At 44.2% G+C, this 19696-nt stretch overlaps 1 protein-coding gene across 7 annotated transcripts in view; it reads right to left on the bottom strand.

Annotated features, from left to right (window-relative positions):
* Window positions 1–19696, bottom strand: part of KIAA0556 (KIAA0556 ortholog) — a 233770-nt gene that overhangs the window by 106165 nt on the left and 107909 nt on the right. The window lies entirely within an intron of this gene.

The following is a 19696-nucleotide window of genomic DNA, read 5'->3' as shown; positions in this document are numbered from 1 at the left end:
TAATGGAGTTTGCCCACTGGGCTTTAAAATTGCCTGGGTTTGGTGATTCCTCTTTTTTCCCTGTTATTTGCCCTCCTTTTAAATGGGAATTTTGATATGATTTGACTGTGTCCCCACCCAAATCTCACCTTGAAATGTAATAATCCCCATGTGTCAAGGGCGGGGCCAGGTGGAGATAACTGAATCATGGGGGCAGTTTCCCCATAGTGTTCTCGTGGTAGAGAATAGTCTCACGAGATCTGATGATTTTATAAAGGGGAGTTCCCCTGCACAAGCTCTCTTGCCTGCCACCATGTAAGCCGTGACTTTGCTCCTTCTTTGCCTTCTGCCATGACTGTGAGGCCCCCCCAGTCATGTGGAACTGTGAGTCCATTAAACGTCTTTCCCTTATAAATTACCCATTCTCAGGTATGTCTTTATTAGCAGTGTGAGAACAGACTCATACAGGAATGTTGTTAATTGTTATCCTATGCCTGATCCACCATTGTATTTGGGAACAGATAACTTGCTTTCTAGTTTCACTCATCTATAGATGAGAAAAATTTGCCCCAAGATAGGTCATACCCAGGGTCTTACCCATAACCAATTTAGATGATGAGATTTTGGAGTTTTGAGCTGATGAGACTTAGATGATATTCTGGACTTGAATTGATACGGTAATGGATTCAGAGTTTTGGAAAACTTGGGATGGGATGGATGGATTTTGCATGTGGGATGGAGATGAATCTTTGGGGGCCAGAGGGTAGTCTGTGGTATGCTGGATAAATGGTCCCCAAAGATGTCCATATCCTAGCCCCTGGGAGCTGTGGAGATGCTGCCTTACAGGTCAAAGGGACTTTGAAGATGTGATCAGGTGAAGAATCTCCAGATGGGGAGAGGAGCCTGGATTATCCAGGTGAGTCCAATGTAATCACAGGGGTCCTATGAGAGAGAAGCAGGAAGATCAAAGTCAAATAGAGAATATGTAAGAATGGAAGCAGAGGTCAGGGAGGAGCGAGCTATAGTGCTGGATTTGAAACAGGAGGATGTGACCACAAGCCAAGGAATGTAGGTGGCCTCTACAGTCTGAAAAAGGCAAGGGAATGAGCTTTCCTCTCAAGCCTCCAGAAGGAATGCAGTCCTGCCAATGCCTTGATTTTAGACCAGTGAAACTGATTTTGGATTTCTGACCTCCAGAACTAAGCCACCAAGTTTACAGCAAGTTGTTACAGCAGCAAATAGGAAATAAATACAGCTGTCTCTTTTTAGAGTTCTCCCCTTCCATCCCTTGATATCAAGTATTGGTGATACACATTTAATAAAATTAATTAATTATCTCTGTTGCCCACTGCAGTGGTGTGATCACAACTCACTGCAGCCTCAACCTCCTGGGCTCGAGTGAGCCTCCCACCTCAGCCTCTTGTGTAGCTAGGACTACAGGTATGAGCCACCACACCCAGATACCAGTGATATTTACTGGGCAACTAAAACACTGCCTGGCACATAGTAGGTGCTCGACCAATATCTGCTGAATGACTGAATAGATTCCATTGATGACTGGGTGGTGGCTGTGTGCAGACGCAAAGTGCCCTCACGTACCTTGGAGGTGACACCGGTGACAGGACCCTTAGCAAGTTACTTACCTCCTTTGACTTGCATCTTGACATCCATAAAAATAGATTAACCAATCCCTACTTTGCAGAATTGCTTTAAAGCAGAGGTCTGAACTGGGAGTAATTTTGTCCCCCCACCCAACTCCAGGGGACATCTGGTAGTGACTTGAGATATTTTTGATCAGAACTTGGGGAGAGTCATCCTATTGGCATCTATTACATGGACACCAGGGATGCTGCTAAACATAACAGAATGTCCAGGACAGCCCCATAACAAAAAATGATCCGGCCAAAATGTCAAGGTTGAGAAACGATTAAAGCAAGTGCGGATTCACTGCTGGTGTTTAAAAAAATAACACCAGGTCTCCTAATTGAGTGTATTGAGATGGTTCATGCAACCTTCATGCAAACCAGACTGAGGTCATGGCTTATGTCTTCAAAGTCTGACAGTGGTGGGCAGTTGGAGGGGCAACAGATTCACTGCTCCTCCAGAGGGCAACGCGAGTTCCTAGGTGACCTGCTGTTTAACAGCAATTTCGGCAGCTGTAAAACTAGTAATCCTTTACAGTAGAATAATGCTCTGTACTCTATAAAACATTTTCAACCCTTTCTCTCCTTTGATCCTCAGAAAAACCCTGTAAGACAGATAGGTAGAGTAAAACCCTGGGATAACATGAATTCAGTTAAAACAAGATAGCCTATTGGCTCTTATGCTTGGCCCAACTCCCATTCTCAAATGAGGTCAACTTAGGTTCTGTTCTGCTGGGGTGGGGGCAAGGCTGGGTGAGAAAACAATGGGCACATCCCTCTCTCTGCAGCCCCTACTCTTGCCCAGTCACTGTGGATTACAGTCTTAGCTGGGAGACTGCTGTCACTGTCCCGGAAATCTCAGTCCCAGGGCCCCGAATCGTCCCCACTGATGTCTAAGGCCAAGTGCAGCCACCAAAGATGGCCAGTTTCAGGAAGGATTTGGATGGGGCATTAGGACCCTTGCACCCTGGTCAGCTGAGCAGACTTCCTCTGGCCTCTTCATGACCTTCACTATGTTGCAACCCCACATTTTGAGTGATTGAATTGTGGGGATACCCCCAAATTTGAGGAACTGTGACCAGCCTTTATGCTGGTCCAACCTCTCACAGTGATTAAGTGGCATAGCTGTGACTTCTGCACTCCGCCACGCCTCCTTGCTCCTTCTAGATTACCCACGCATGACAGACTCTCTTGCACCTGTCATGGCCCAGCCAGTGGGGAAGACAATATGGCAACCACCATTCATTAAGGCTTCATGCATGCACATGTGCTTAGGTGCTCTGTTAAGAGCGGAGGTAGCAGTGGAGGGCAAGATGGCAAACCTCTGGCCTTATAGGAGCATACAGTGTGGGGCAGGAGGAGACAGCCAGGCGATGTATAAATATAAACAGAGGCATTTCAGAGGTGGCCAGGACTATGAAGGAAGCCCTTGTCTGGATGATGCAACAGGGCGACTGGCCTGAGGGGGCCCTGATGAATGGTGGTCAGGGAAGGCTGAGTGCTGAAGAACCACCTGGTAGTGTCTGGGACACAAGGCTGTCTGGGGGTAGGAAGAGCAGAGGCAAAGGCCAGGAGGCAGGAACAGCTGGAGGGCATATGCTGCCTAGAGGGAGGCAGCGGTCATGGGGGACAGGGCTTTGTGGGCCTCAGGGAAGTGTGGATTTTGTTCTATACACTATGAGAAGCTGCTGAAGGGTTCTAAGCAGAGATACAATGCTATCTGATTTCTGTTTTTATTTTTTATTAATTTATTTTTTTGAGACGGATTTTCGCTCTTGTTGCCCAGGCTGGAGTGCAGTGACAGGATCTCGGCTCACTGCAACCTCCACCTCCCAGGTTCAAGCAATTCTCCTGCCTCAGCTTCCCAAGTAGCTGGGATTACAGGTGTCCGCCACCACGCCTGGCTGATTTTTGTATTTTTAGTAGAGACATCGTTTCACCATTTTGGCCAGGCTGGTCTCGAACTTCTGACCTGAAGTGATCCAACCACCTCAGCCTCCCAGAGTGTTGGGATTACAGGCATGAGCCACTGCACCTGGCCTGACTTCTGCTTTTAAAAGATCTCTATGGCTCTTGGATACCAACTGGATTTTAGGAGGTGGGACAAGGGTGGAAACAGGGCTACCGGCTTTGCTGCAGTTGCAGGTGAAAGAGGAAGGTGGCAGTAGAGGTGGGGACAGGGAGGAGGCCTCGAGATCTATTTTGGAGGCAGAGATGACAGAAATGACTGACTAGAAATGAATCATATGCATACCCTCTGACCTAGCCCTTCCGGGAATGTATCCTTTAGTCCTAAGTACAGAAAGATCGTTGAGGCATCCTTTATATTACAGAATGGTCCACATGGTTATCAATGAGAGATGGATTAAATAACTAATACAGCAGGTGTTCACTGAGCCCCAGGCAGCTCTTACAAAGAATGAGGTAGCTCTACTTTTGCATTTCGTTGGGCAGATATCAAGATACACATTTAAGTAAAAAGAAGCATGTTGAAAAATGTACATATAACATGAACTCAATTTTTAAAATCATTGTTAATTTCTATACATGTAGGTATGCATATATGCGTAGAAAAAGTTTGGAAAAATAGGCACCTAACTTTTTTTTTTTTTTTTTTGAGATGGAGTCTTGCTCTGTTGCCCAGGCTGGAGTACAGTGGCACGATCTCAGCTCACTACAACCTCTGCCTCCTGGGTTCAAATGATTCTCCTGCCTCAGCCTCCCGAGCAGCTGGGCTTACAGGCACACACTACCACGCCTGGGTAATTTTTTGTATTTTTAGTAGAGATGGAGTTTCACCATGTTGGCCAGGCTGGTCTTGAACTCTTGACCTCAAGACTCTTGATCTCAGGTGACCCACCTGCCCTGGCCTCCCAAAGTGCTTGGATTACAGGTGTGAGCCACTGTGCCCAGCCAGCACCCAACTATTAACAATGATCTCTCTGAGAGCCTTTCCAGGACTTTCCTTTTCTTCTTTATTCTTAAAAGAAGTATTTAGTATTAGCATGCATCCAATTTTGTAGTTTAAAAAAATGATATATTTACTTTTATGTTTAAATCTTGTCCCTCCTTCTTACAAATAAACAGATTCCCTAGAGGAGTGGCAGGGAATGGTGGAGTGGAGGACCCTAGATAGCCAGCTGCCTGGAAAAATCATCTCTATCCCTGGAACACGTTTGGTTCCCAAAAGCCAATGACAAACAGCAGCACTCAATGCCGGAAGACAATGGAGCAGCATCTGTCTAACTCGAGAATAAAGTATCCAGCCAAGAGGTCCAGACTGGAAAGTAACAGACCATCCATCTCAAACAGCCAGAAACCCAGGGAATACAGATGGCATTCATGAGCTCTTCTCAGAAAATATCACCCAGGTGACAAAATCCAGACCAATGAAAGAGGAAATCAAAATAAAGATAGAGGCATGGAGAAGCTGTGATCAAAGGTCTAATGGTAAGCGCTGTAGCCACTTAAAGTTTGAATAAATACTAGGCGTTTATGCACATTAGGGAGATGGACCAGAATGCAATGCTATAAACCTAAGCCCTTAGCTTAGCTAACAAAAATCGGAGAGGGCAGGCAATGCGGGTGGCCTCATTTTCCACACCAGAAAGTCAACCCAAATGCATCTCAAATGGAAACCAGAGTTTTTAAAAAATGGCACCTCTAACCTCTTATTTCATAATGTATTAAACTGATGGCTATTTTAAGAAATAATGTTTCCTGTGATAAAGAAATTTGAATTTCAATAATTCCTCCTGTTTCAATTTTGTTTCTTTTTCTTCTTTTAAATTAATGGAAATGTAAATGCCATGATTGTATTTGCAAAATATATACAGGCCAGGTGCAGTGGCTCATGCCTGTAATCTTGGCAGTTTGGGAAGCAGAGGCGGGAGGATTGCTTGAGCCCAGGAATTTGAGACCAGCCTGGGCAATAAAGTGAGACCCCCAACTCTATTTTTAAAAAATTAAAAAATAAAACAAAATAATCCCTCTCTGCAAAGAAAATATATATAAAAGAGCAGCCTAGATTTGGTGTGGCTGGCAGCTTCTTCGCAAAGGAAACAAATGCATTTGCTCACACTGGATGAACCTAGGCCCTTATAATGCTCACGTGATCTAAACCATCTGTCCCGGGGCAGAGGGGAGACAAACTGAGGAGCAACATTCCCTGGAGGAAGCCGTTCAAAACCTTTCCATCTGGAAAGATGAGGACCTTGGGCTGGTCGCTTTGAAAGCCAATCTGCCCGTACTTCAAAGAGATACCATGCTGTGGGATCTACCAGGTGCTTTGAAGCCATCATCCAGAAATTTCTCTGAAAAAAACATACTTTATAGTTTTGCTTCAAAACCTTGTTATATTTGATTTCAGTGTTCAGTGTTTAAAATGTTAAGTTCAAGCTCTTTCAACAGAAAGCCCTCTGCATGGAGGCCAGGCTGCCAACACCGCAGGTGGAGACTGGATGACAGGGACTGCACGCAAATGGGTCTCCTCACTGGGGATCCAGGGAGGAGGTGGAGGGACAGATGCTGATACAAAGACTTAAAGGTAGTTTCTAGAAGAACCACTGACTGAAATGCAGCAGGGGTTTGATGGTCAGTGAATTAATGCCTTCTATGCCTGAGCTTCCTCTTTCTGCTGAACTAGGAAAGAGTGACATCAGGCGACCATCAAACATGAAGTTTTTGCAATAAGAGTATCAGTACTGTGATATCAAAAACAACAGCTACTAATTGCTAAGCTTCTGTTACATTATCAGGCACGAAGCTGACTTACCTATACACCTTATCTCATTTCTTTTCCTTTTCCTTTTTTGAGGCAGGGTCTTGCTGTGTCACCCAGGCTGGGGTGCAGTAATATCACCTTGGCTCACTGCAACCTCCACCTCCTGGGTTCAAGCGATGCTCCCACCTCAGTCTCCAGAACAGCTGGGATTACAGGTGCATATCACCACAACTGGCTAATTTTTAATTTTTTTGTAGAGATGAGGTCTTACTCTGTTGCCCAAGCTGGTCTCAAACTCTTGGGCTCAAGCAATCCTCCTGCCTCAGACTCCCAAAGTGCTGGGATTGTAGGCATGAACTACCACACCCAGCCACCTTATTTCACTTCAACCTCCTAACATGCCAGTGCAGTAGGTCTCCTCATCTTACAGGCTTGGAGGACTTAAGTACAAGTTCAAGGTCACATGGCCAGTAATGGCAGAGCCAGGGTATGGAGGAATGAGCATCTGCCTCTGTATTAGTCCGTTTTCATGCTGCTGATAAAGAGATACTCACGACTGGGAAGAAAAAGAGGTTTACTCGACTTACAGTTCCACATGGCTGGGGAGGCCTCACAATCATGGCAGAAGACAAGGAGGAGCAAGTCACGTCTTACATGGATGGCAGTAGGCAAAGAGAGAGAGCTTGGACAGGGAAACTCCCGTTTTAAAAACCATCAGATCTACTGAGACTCATTCACTATCACAAGAACAGCGCAGAAAAGACTTGCCCCATAATTCAATTACCTCCCACCTGGATCCTCCCATGACATGTGGGAATTATGGGAGCTACAATTCAAGATGAGATTTGGGTGGGGACACAGCCAAACCATATCAGACTCCAAAGTCCAGACTCTTAACCACATGACTATGTTTATTCCCTGCCTGGTACCAACTTGGAAGCAACTGGTCTGTAGAGAGGGATGAAAGTCAGGTGCACAGTGATTGTCCACTGACTTGCACAAAACTGATGAAACTTGCCAGTAAGAGCTTTAGACACAAAGCTGCCTTGAGGCACTAAACGTGTTCATGTATGTGTTAAGTGTGAGTGGATGGAGCACTAAACTCCTAACTCTACTTACAAAGGCAAATGAGCTGGGTCTTAATTCTGGGCCTGACTCAGTTTACCCTGTATCCCCAGGTGAGTTGCTGAGCTTCAAGCCCTCACCTTTGCTATGGGAAATTGTGCCCTGATTAGCTCACAAAAAAAAAGGCTGCTGAGGGGACAAAATGAAATTAACAGCTAGGAATCAGTGTTTTGTGATTGCTTTAATAGGGTTCTAGTTTTTGCAGAAAATTTAAAATTTTGATGATGGCATCTTTTATTATTTCTCAGATGCTACTGAATCTGCCTATTAGAAGCTTGGATGCTTAGACCATGAAGCCACAGTGGAAACTTTAAGACAGTCCTCAAGACCTAGCAGCAGTCTCGGGGGTAGAGGTCACTGACATGCAGGCAGAAAGGCCAGACCTCCCCAACCAACCCCTGCCCCCGGAACCCCAAAAATGTCTCTCATTTGGTTGGCAGTTTTGTAAAACCAGGATTTGAATGTCTTGAGTCTGGCATGCACTGTTAGTTGCGGTAATTCCCACTAACTTCTTTCGCACTATATGAGGCATTTTACACATTCATATTATTAATCTGCCTGGACCATGAAGGCTTTTTACCCAGCACTGAAGAGTTCGTTGATTAATTTGTTCTTTTTTTCTCATTCATCCATTTATTCAACACATCTTTTTTTTTTTTTTTTTTTGAGACAGGGTCTCACTCTGTCACCCAAGCTGGAGTGCAGCGGCATGATCATGGCTCACTGCAATCTCGACCTCCTGGGTTCAGGAGATTCTCCCACTTTTGAGTAGCTAAGACTACAGGTGTACACCATCATGCTCAGCTAATTTTTGTATTTTTTGTAGAGATGGGGTCTTGCCATGTTGCCCAGGCTGGTCTCGAACTGGGCTCAAGCGATCCTCCTGCCTTGGCCTCCAAAAGTACTGGGATTATAGGTATAAACCACCTCACATGGCAACAAATATTTTTTGTTGAGTATACGTGTCCCCCATAAGCAGGTGTGACTAGCAGGTGCTAGGGATAGAGTGAATGACAAGACAGACTTATGGAATCTACAATCTGGCAACATCTCTTATGTAATCCATAACAGATTACCAGAGTAATGAGTGCCAAAAATCCAAATTTAGGGCTTGCCAGTCCACATCCATAATAAAGTGGCTTGTGCCCTAACTTTAGGGTCAACTCTGAGTTTTTTGTTTCTGTTTTTGTTTTTGTTTTAAGAGACAGGGTCTTGCTTTGTTTCCCAGGTTGAATGCAGTGGTACAATCATAGCTCACTAACTCCTGGGCTCAAGTTATCCTACCACCTCAGCTTCCTGAATAGCTGGGACTACAGGTATGTGCCACCGCAGTTGGCTAATTTTGTACGATTTTTGTAGAGACAGGGTCTCACTATGTTGCCTAAATTGGTTTTGAGCTCCAGGCCTCAAGTGATCCTCCCACCTCGGCTTCCCAAAGTACTGGGATTACAGGCATGAACCACTGTGCCTGGCCTAACTCTGCATATTTTAAAAATCACATTCCCGACCGACTGGGCATGGTGGCTCACACCTGTAATCCTAATACTTTGGCAGGCTGAGGTCACTTGAGGTCAGGAGTTTGAGACCAGCCTGGCCAACATGGTGAAACCCCATCTCTACTAAAAATACAAAAATTAGCCAGGTATGGTGGTGGACACCTATAATCCCAGTTACTCAGGAGGCTGAGGCAGGAGAATCACTTGAACCCAGGAGGCAGAGGTTGCATTGAATCAAGACTGCACCACTGTACTTCAGCCTGGGTGACAGAGTGAGAGTCTATCAAAAAAAAAAACAAAAAACAAAAAAACAAAAACAAAACAAAACAAAAAAACCTCATTCCCCTACATTAATTTTGATAGAACTAAGGCTAGGAAAATTTGAATTATACATGTGTTTTAAATACCTGGGCAATATTTTTAGTTTTCTGACACCTTCTTACTGCCCCTGTTCAACCTTTGATTTTCTTTTCATGAATTTTCATTCAAGCTAAGTAAAGTATCCTGGAGTTCAGCCTCTAAAGTGCATCACTGGAGAAAAACCAAAACAATCTTTGTCTTGGGGAAGAGAGTGACAGAAGAGAAAATGAACTCAGGAAGTAGAAGGGCCTGGGAGACTGCCCACTTTCCAAAGTGCTTTCCTGCTTTGGGGGCCCCTGGCCAAACCCTCAGCATCAACCTGGCTGAGCAATCAATAAGGAGATTGGACAGGGATAGCAGGATAGAAACCAAATATCAAAGAATGCCACTGGCTGACTAGAAAATTTCAGGAATTCCTGAAAGATAGAGGGGAGAGATCACATCCATAAAGAACTAAAGGAAGAGGAAACTGCAGATTAAAACATACATGGTGGGTTGGGCACAGTGGCTCATACCTGTAATCCCAGCACTTTGCCAGGCTGAGGCGGGTGGATCACCTGAGGCCAGGAGTTCAAGACCAGCTTGGCCAACATGGTGAAACCCCATCTCTACTAAAAATACAAAAATTATCTAGGCGTGGTGGCACACACCTGTAGTCCCAGTTACTTGGGAGGCTGAGACAGAAGAATCGCTTGAATCTGGGAGGCGGAGGTTGCAGTGAGCCGAGATTGTACCACTGCACTCCAGCCTGGGCAACAGAGTGTCCTGTCTCAAAAAAAATAAAAATAAAAACACAGACATGGTATATTAGTCTGTTCTCACGCTGCTATGAAGAAATACCTGAGAGTGGGTAATTTACAAAGAAAAGAGGTTTAGTTGACTCAAAGCTCCCCATGGCTGGGGAGGCCTCAGGCAACTTCCAATCATGGCAGAAAGCACCTCTTCACAGGGCGGCAGGAGAGAGAAATAGTAAAGGGGGAAGCATGCTGGGCTCGGTGGCTCAAGTCTATAATCCCAGCACTTTGGGAGGCTGAGGTGGGCGGATCGTTTGAGGATTAGGAGTTCGACACTAGCATGGCCAACATGGTGAAACCCTGTCTCTACTAAAAATATAAAAAATTAGCCAGGCATGGTGGTGGATGCCTGTAATTCCAGCTACTCATGAGGCTGAGGCAGGAGAATCGCTTGAACCCAGGAGGCAGAGGTTGCAGTGAGCCAAGATTGCTCCACTGCATACCAACCTGGTTGACAGATTGAGACCCTGTCTCAAAGAAAAAAAAAAAAAAAAAAAACTCCAGAGAACAGAACAGAAACAATGAAAGAGAATGATAATAACAATAGTAATAATAAATGAAAATTTTCCAGTGCTAAAGAAAGACAAGCGTGCAGATGCCCCTGGCTTCAGCCTACAGGTGAGCCTCTCTGCTGCTCCTTACTTAATATAGCTGGGGACGGGCTACAGCCCTAAAAGTGGCCCCCAACTCTAGCCTCAGGGCTCCCTCTCACTCATCTTGATGCTGGACTCACTTACACATGCACATGCACATACTGCTCCTTCTATGGAAGTTTTTATGGCCCAGAAATTTTTGCTGAAAAGGCCCACTTTGTGTTTTCAATGGGACAAAGATTTTGAGACAGATATATTCACATGGATGAAAGGTACACTCTCTCAAAAAACATTTTGACTCTATATGCAAAGAATGACAGATATTTGAAATATATAAAGCAAAAACAAATGCAGGGGAAAATTGACAAGTTCACAGAAATCAACCAGATCAAATAGACAAAAAGTAAGTAGCCGGGCGCAGTGGCTCAAGCCTGTAATCCCAGCACTTTGGGAGGCCGAGGCGGGCGGATCACGAGGTCAGATCGAAACCACCCTGGCTAACACCCAGCACTTTGGGAGGCCGAGGCGGGCGGATCACGAGGTCAGGAGATCGAAACCATCCTGGCTAACACGGTGAAACCCTGTCTCTACTAAAAATACAAAAAATTAGCCGGGCATGGTGGCAGGAGCCTGTAGTCCCAGCTACTCGGAGGCTGAGGCGAGAGAATGGCATGAACCCGGGAGGCGGAGCTTGCAGTGAGCCAAGATCGTGTCACTGCACTCCAGCCTGGGCGACACAGCGAGACTCCGTCTCAAAAAAAAAAAAAAAAGTAAGTAGTGGTTGGTTTGCTAATAAGAGTTTCCAGAGAAGCTTATTAAAAATGCAGGCTTTGAGCACTCCATGCCTCCTCCAGATCCAATTATATACCTATGGGTGTGGTGTGAGAATTCACGGCTTTAATAAGCAGCCCAGATGATGCTAATATAGGTAGTCTGGGACCATACTTTAAGAATCACGCAGTTAAGTGTTATAACTAATCGTGTGTGATTTAACAGATATATTGAGAACTTTGTACCAAAAAGAGAATGATTATTCTTTTGAAACATCATAGAACATTCATAAAAATCATCTGGTAGGCCATAAACGAAAAACCTCAGTAACTTTCAAATCCCAGAAATTAAACCATCTTTAATTTTAGGCCATTTTTAATCATAATGTGGCCAAATTAGAAACTAACACAAAACGATAGCAAAACAAACAAACAAACAAAAAAAACAAAAAAAAACTAGATAAACAAAAAAATGGTTTACTTAGAACGTTTGGAAAAACTATCCTAAATAAAGAAGAGAGACTGGGTGTGGTGGCTTGTGCCTGTAATCCCAGCACTTTGGGAGGGCAAGGTGGGAGGACTGCTTGAGGCCAGGAGTTCAAGACCAGTCTGGATAACATAGCAAGTCCCTCTCTCTACGAAAAAATTAAAAGATTAGCCGGGCATGGTGGCGCAGGCCTGTAGTCCCAGCTGCTTGCAAGGTTGAGGCAGGTGCATCGCTTGACCCCAGAAGGTTGAGGCTGCAGTAACCCATGATCACGCCCTGCATTCCAGGCTGGGTGACAGAACAGGACCCTGTCTTAAATGAAGAAATAAACATACACAAGGGAAGAAAAACCACCCTGAAGTAATAAGCCAATAGAAATAAATAGCTGGGCATGGTGGCTCATGCCTGTAATCCCAGCACTTTAGGAGGCCAAGGCGGGCGGATCACCTGAGGTCAGGAGTTTGAGACCAGCCTGGCTAACATGGTGAAACCCCATCTCTACCAAAAAAAAAAAAAAAAATTAGCCAGGTGTAGTGACATATGCCTGTAGTCCTAGCTACTTGGGACGATGAGACAGGAGAATTGCTTGAACCTGGGAGACGGAGGTTGCAGCGAACCAAGCGAGACTCCGTTGCACTGCACTCCAGCCTGGGCAACAGAGCGAGACTGTCTCAAAATAAATAAATAAACAAATGACAAAGAAACTATCACATAGTACTACATGGTAAAATTTGCAGAAAAAATACAAAGCAATATTCAGAAGAAAACTTACAGCCTAAAGGTATAGCCTAATTGATATATTAGAAAACAGTATGAAAATTAAATGGGCTAGGTGCGGTGGGTCACACCTGTAATCCTAGCACTTTGGGAAGCCAAACGGGAGGATTACTTAAGCCTAGGAGTTTGAGACCAGCCTGGGCAACATGGTGAGACATCATCTCTATCTTTAAAAAAAAAAAAAAGAGAAAGAAAAAAGAAATTAAACATTTAACTTAAGGCAGGTTACAGTGGTGGAGGTCAGGGAGAACCAATGTGATAAATTAAATCAAAAAGTTTGAGAGAGGAATTAAGATGAAAGCAGAAATAAGCTGAAAATAATAATAAATAAATGAGTAAATGAATGAATGGATAACTAAATGAATAAAGTATACTTGCTCAATAAAAGTAAAAGCTTGAGATGTTTTGGCTGGGTAGATATAGACAGCTTTTCATATTATACTCAATTTACTTCTGAACTGTTTGAATCTTTTTAAATGAGAAGGCACCCATGTATTAGGTGTTAGATAAAATGATACAAAATAATGTAAAAATTGTTTCACATCATACCTAAGAAATTCTAAGTCGGCTATAAATGCAAGATATTAAAGTTATTCTAATATTGATTCAGAAGGTATTCTTTATTTTCATTAAGATTGAAAAATATGCTTTATTAAGTTCAATTCATCTGGTACCTTCATTTGCAGAAACACCCTACTGAGGGATAGGATGACTACATCTCTTACTTCTGGACCTGTAATTCATGGGCATTTAGTGCTTGTTCAGCATCATTTCACATCATTCATGCTCATCACCTAATTATTCCTGCTCAGCTGGCCCTGTGCTGTCTGACCCACCTGCCCAGGGCCCTTCTAATGCCATAAGCCAGCCGTCTTTTGGTCTGAGCTGTCCAGTTGGTCATCCCTGGGGGCGTTTGATGTTTCTAGGTAACAGATGGGCTAGGTCAAGAGCCACTGTCAAGAAGAAAGACCTCTTCCTCCTATCTCATCAGGAACTGACAAAGCTTTCATTAGCTAAATCACAAGTTGCAAGTTGGTAGTCTAAAGGCCACATCTGGCCAGCAGGTATATTTTGTTTGGTCCATAGGAAACTGTGAATTAGGCTGGGCATGATGGCTCATGCCTGTAATCCCAATGCTTTGGGAAGCCTACATAGGCAGATTACCTGAGCTCAAGAGTTCAAGACCAGCCAGGGCAACATAGTGAAACCCCATTTCTACTATATATATATATATATATTAGCCAGGCACAGTGATTTGTGCCTGTAATTCCAGCTACCTGGGAGGCTGAGGCAGTAGGAAAGCTTGAGCTCAGGAGGTCGAGGCTGCAGTGAGCTATGATTACGCCACTGCACTCCAGCCTAGGTGACAGGGCAAAACCCAGTCTGAAAAACAAACAAACTGTAAATCAGTTTCCAACATAAAAACAATTGGGAGAAATTAAACATAAAGAAACCCAGGCCGGGCACAGTGGCTCACTCCTGTAATCCCAGCACTTTGGGAGGCCTAGGTGGGTGGAGGGTGGATCACCTGAGGTCAGGAGTTTGAGACCAGCCTGGCCAACATGGTGAAACCCTGTCTCTACTAAAAATACAAAAATTAGCTGGGAATGGTGGTGCATGCCTGTAGTCCCAGCTACTTGGGAGGCTGAGGAAGGAGAATCGCTTGAACCCGGGAGGCAGATGTTGCAGTAAGCCAAGACCGTGCCATTGCACTCCAGCCTGGGCGAAAGAGTGAGACTCCATTTCAAAAAAAAAAAAAAGAAAAGAAAACAGGGAAACCCAGAAATTCAGATACCTGGCTTCTCTTAAACCTAGAAAGCCTGGCACCACTAGGCCCATATTTCTACATGATGACAGTCCACTGTGATTGTCTGCCACCATCCCCATCATTCCCTGCATGCCCCGACTGACCTACCTGCCTCACTCAGGTGATTTAAAATATTCTCTCACATTAAGAACATGTGCCAGAAATCCCAGTATTTCAGGACCCAAACTACATATCTCAAACTGACTCGTCTACCCCAAGCAACACAAAAATTCCTTGTCAGATTATGGGTCCTGATTCACAGTTTGGAAAACATTGTCACTGTAATCATAACTCAGTGATGTGATGACTGAAGTTCCTTGTGTGGGCTGGCCAGGGTGCCTAGTCAACAGCCATACCACTCACTCATTGATTCAATCATTCAATCCACTTGCTCAATGAAGATTTATTTGCAGACTAACTCTATGCCAGGCACTTTTCTAGGGACCAGAGACACACCAGGCAATGAGACAGAGTACATGGCTGCTATCATGAAGCTTAGATCTGGGATGGGGGAAGGTGTTTGAAGCCCTAAATACCGAACTTGCAAAAGACCTACAGCAATGGCTGGATGCGGTGGTGTGTGGCTGTAGTCCGAGCTACTTGGGGGGATGGCTTGGGGCCAGGTGTTTGAGGCTGTAGTACACTATAATCACACCTGTGAATAGCCACTGCATTATAGTCTGGGCAATGTAGTGAGACCCCATCTCTTAAAAAAACAAAAAAGTACTGATACGAGCCAGAGCTCCACAAACTATTATGTATCGTCTACTCCCATTCATGGATTTGTTGTTGTTGTTGTTGTTTTGCTTTGTTTTGTTTTTTGAGATAGAGTCTTGCTCTGTTGCCAAGGCTGGAGTGCAGTGGTGCAATCTTGGCTCACTGCAACCTCCACCTTCCTCTTGGGCTCAAACGATTCTCCTGCCTCAGCGTCCTGAGTAGCTGGGATTACAGGCATGTGCCACCATGCCTGGCTAATTTTTGTATTTTTAATAGAGATGGGATTTCACCATGTTGGCCAGGCTGGTCTCCAACTTCTGACCTCAGGTGATCTTCCCAAAGTGCTGGGATTACAGGGATTACAGGTTTGAGCCACTGCCGGCCAATCCGTGAATTTTGTAATATGGAAACAGAAGTTCTTATAAACTGCACCTAGGATTTATGATTTCAGAGCTGGCAGGGGCAGGAGACATTTAATTCCCCCCTTCTTGTTAAAGGAGGAAATGGGGGCTCCAGAGGAGTGTGACTTAGCCAAGGCCCCACAGAGAATTTATGGAAAAACCCGAGCTACCTTCCCAGGCTTGCGGAATCTGTCACTTGGTCTTTCTCCTACCAAAAACAAGACTCGCAAACTCTGACATCCTCAGGAGGTGTAATGTAATATAAACTATCAAATAAACCACAGTGTCGTATAATAGGGAGTGAGGACCAGGTCAAACTGGGGGTGCATGCTCAGAAGAAAGGTTTTCTAAGTCCAAGTCAAACAGCAACAATAACCATGGTGCACCACCAAGCTGGCCAACAGAACATGCCTGTGAGCTGAAGCTGGCCCTTCTAGTCACGAATCTGAGCCCTCAATTTGGCCACACTCCTTCCCATTCCTCGGTGTATTTCTATCCTTATCCTGCATTTTAGCATATTTTTTCAAGTCATACCTAATCAGAAAGCCTCTCCTACATGCCTCTATTTTCTCTGCATTGTGTTTTCTCAAGTTTGAGCCATATTTTGAAATGTAACCAAAGTGAGAAAAACCAAACAGGATGGGTGCATCTTTATTTTCACAATATAGTACTGTCTTAATATAATAACAATGCAAAATTAATTTTGTATTGATCTAAAATTCACTTTTTTGTATACAGAAAAAAAAAAGTCTTGGTCCCCCAGGCCGGAGCGCGGTGCTCGGTCCCCCAGGCCGGAGTGCGGTGCTCCGTCCCCCAGGCTGGAGTGTAGTGGTGTGATCACGGCTTAGTGGAGCCTCAAATTCCTGGCCTCATGTGATCTTCCCACCTCAGCCTCCCGAGCAGCTGGGACTAGAGGTGCACATTAGCATACCCAGCTAATTTTAATTTTTTTATAGAGATGAGGTCTCACTATGTTGCCTACGTTAGTCTGCAACTTCTGGCCTCAAGTGATCCTCCTGCCTCGGCCTCCCAAGTACCAGGATTACAGGCATGAGCCACTGCATGAGCCCAGTCAAATTTACCCCTTCAAATAGTAAAACACCTAAACAAATTATTCTGTATGTAAATATTTTGAAAATATATGAATATGTCCTTGTCTTCTTAAAAGAGTATGCTGAACATAATTCAGTCTCTTCTTGATATTAATGGTTAATATTTTGGATACAAATTGACTCACAGGCCAGGCACGGTAGCTCACGCCTGTAATCCCAGCACTTTGGGAGACCGAGGCAGGTGGATCACCTAAGGTTAGAAGTTTGAGACCAGCCTGGCCAAAATGGTGAAACCCCGTCTCTACTAAAAATACAAAAAAAAAAAAAAAAAAAATTAGCCAGGTGTGCTGGCACACATCTATAATCCCAGCTACTCGGGAGGCTGAGGCATGAGAATTGCCTTAACCCGGAAGGCAGAGGTTGCAGTGACTGAGATCATGCCACTGCACTCTAGCCTGGGCAGCAGAGCGAGACTCTGAAAAAACAAACAAACAAACAACAACAAACAAACAAATGTACTCCTCTATAGTACAGGAGATATTTTTAGGAGCTATTCTGCTTCTGTATCTTTCATCTGTTATTTTTTTAAGGGACATCGTCTCCCCGCCAGGTTTCCAGAAGTAAAGAATATGGTTTCAAAGAGAAGGGCAGACCCTACCTTTCATCCTGTACCTTTCTGACCTTGGTGAAACTCTATTTTTGTTGCTTTTTCGCTGGTTGGTCATCTTAGCTTTGTACGATGTAGAAGAGCTTTTAATTTTGATTTTTTTAAATGTCCCTCTTTTACAGTCCTCAAATCTAAGCCACAAAGTCCAAAGTATCTTAAAAGATGTTCCTTCCATTGGAGGTGTGCTCTAATCTTCAGGCCTCTGCTTCAGAATCACTGGGAGTTCTTTTGTTAAAAATGCGCTACCTCCTATCTACAAATTCTATTAGCTTAAAAGTTCTGACCTAAAATATGCATCTTAAACAAATATCCTAAGCGATTCTTATGCATATCCAACTTTGAGAACTGCAGCTCTATCTTTTCCTTATAACTATGGTTCTCAAACATTGCAACAAATTATAGTCACATAAGGACCTTAAAAAAGGGAACAGTGGCTGAGCCCAAATCCAGAATCAGATCCTCTGAGTGGTAAGACCTGGGCATTGGTGTTTTTATTTAATTTTTACTCTTTATGTTGAGCTAATTATAGATTTCCCATGCCATTTGTAAGGAAAAATAAAGAGAGAGCCCATGTACCCTTCACCCAGTTTCCCCCAATGGTGATACCTTGCATAACTACAGCATAACATCACAATTAGGAAACTACATTGATACAATCCTACTATGCTGGATTTTTTCTCCCCCCGAGATGGAGTCTTGCTCTGTTACCCAAGCTGGAGTGCTGTGGCATGATCTCGGCTTACTGCAACCTCCGACTCTCAGGATCAAGCAATTCTCCTGCCTCAGCCTCCCAAGTAGCTGGGATTACAGGCACACACCACCATGCCCGGCTAATTTTTGTATTTTTAGTAGAGATGGGGTTTTACCATGTTGGCCAGGCTGGTCTTGAACTCCTGACCTTGGTGATCCACCCGCCTCATCCACCCAATGTGCTAGGGTTACAGGTGTGAGCCACTGTGCCAGGCCATTTTTCTCTACTTCTTCTTTGGTGATGCTTAGTTCTACTGAAGTAACTCCTCTCCTCTTTAATGTGCTAGCTTTTTCTATTTTGAAAAAATGTAAAACCTACAGAAAACTTATCATGCTAGTATAATGAACACCCAAATACCCTTCACATATATTTACCAGTTGTTAACATTTTGCCACATTTCTCTCCTCTCCCCTCCCACTTTCTCCTTCTCAATATGTACACACATATTCTTGATCCTGACCCATTTATGCATAGCCCCTCATGCCTGCACACTTCAGCATGTGTCTCCAGAGAACAAGGACGTTCTCTTACATGGCCACAATGCAACTGTCAAACTCAGAAAATTTAACATCAATACAATATTATCTAATATAATATAGTTCATTTCAAATTTCATTCATTTTCCAAAACTCTCCTTATATATAGCAATTCCTCTCCCTCACACCCCTAGGATCTCATCACACTGCCTTATTGTGTTATTTCTTTACTCTCCTTTAATCTGAAACAACACCCTTTGTCTCTCATGCTACTGACTTCTTTTTTTTTTTTTTTTTTGAGACAGGGTCTCATTCTGTTGCCCAGGCTGGAGTGCAGTGCCATGATCATAGCTCACTGCAGCCTCGACCTCCCGGGCTCAAGTGATCCTCTCACCTCAGCCTCCCAAGTAGCTGGGACTATAGGCATGCACCACCACCCCCAGCTAATGACTTGTAGAGATGGAGTCTCCCTCTGTTGCCCAGGCTGGTCTGGAACTCCTGGTTTCAAGCATTCCTCCCACCTCAGCCTCCCAAAGTGCTGGGATGATAGGTATCAGCTACCACACCTGGCTGCCACTGACATTTTTGAAGACTCCGGGCCAGTTGTATTGTAGAGTATCACCCTCAGTTTGGGTTTGTCTGGCTGTTTCCTCACTGGATTTCGCTTTTGAAAAACATTTTTCATCCACATTTTCAGTTATGGATTCACTGAGGAGACATTTGGCTAAAGAGAGGTTCTCTCTATCATTGTTTAAAACATTATTAAGCATAACTGATAGATGGTCACCTCTGAACACCTTGCTCCCAGGCATAACATCAATAATATTCACAACAGACCGTGGCACATTCTGAGCAAAACCAAGTGAGTGCAATTCCCCGCCTATGACTGTGAACTATAAGGAACAAGCAGTCATGAGCCTGGGCTTCCAGCAGGGCCTTCCCTGAGGCCTGGGTGAGCAACATTATTTCTTTATTCCTCAGTTTCCTCAAACCATAACATGGGAATGAAAATCCCTAGAATTTAACTCACATGGTTAATGTGGTCATGGATGTTACATGCTCAACATGGTGCTTGGCA

Source organism: Trachypithecus francoisi, unplaced genomic scaffold (genome assembly GCF_009764315.1).
Source record: "Trachypithecus francoisi isolate TF-2019V2 unplaced genomic scaffold, Tfra_2.0 Lachesis_group10, whole genome shotgun sequence".
Taxonomy (NCBI): Eukaryota; Metazoa; Chordata; class Mammalia; order Primates; family Cercopithecidae; genus Trachypithecus; species Trachypithecus francoisi.
Note: the sequence above shows the minus strand (reverse complement) of the source record. Positions and strands in the feature narration are given on the sequence as shown.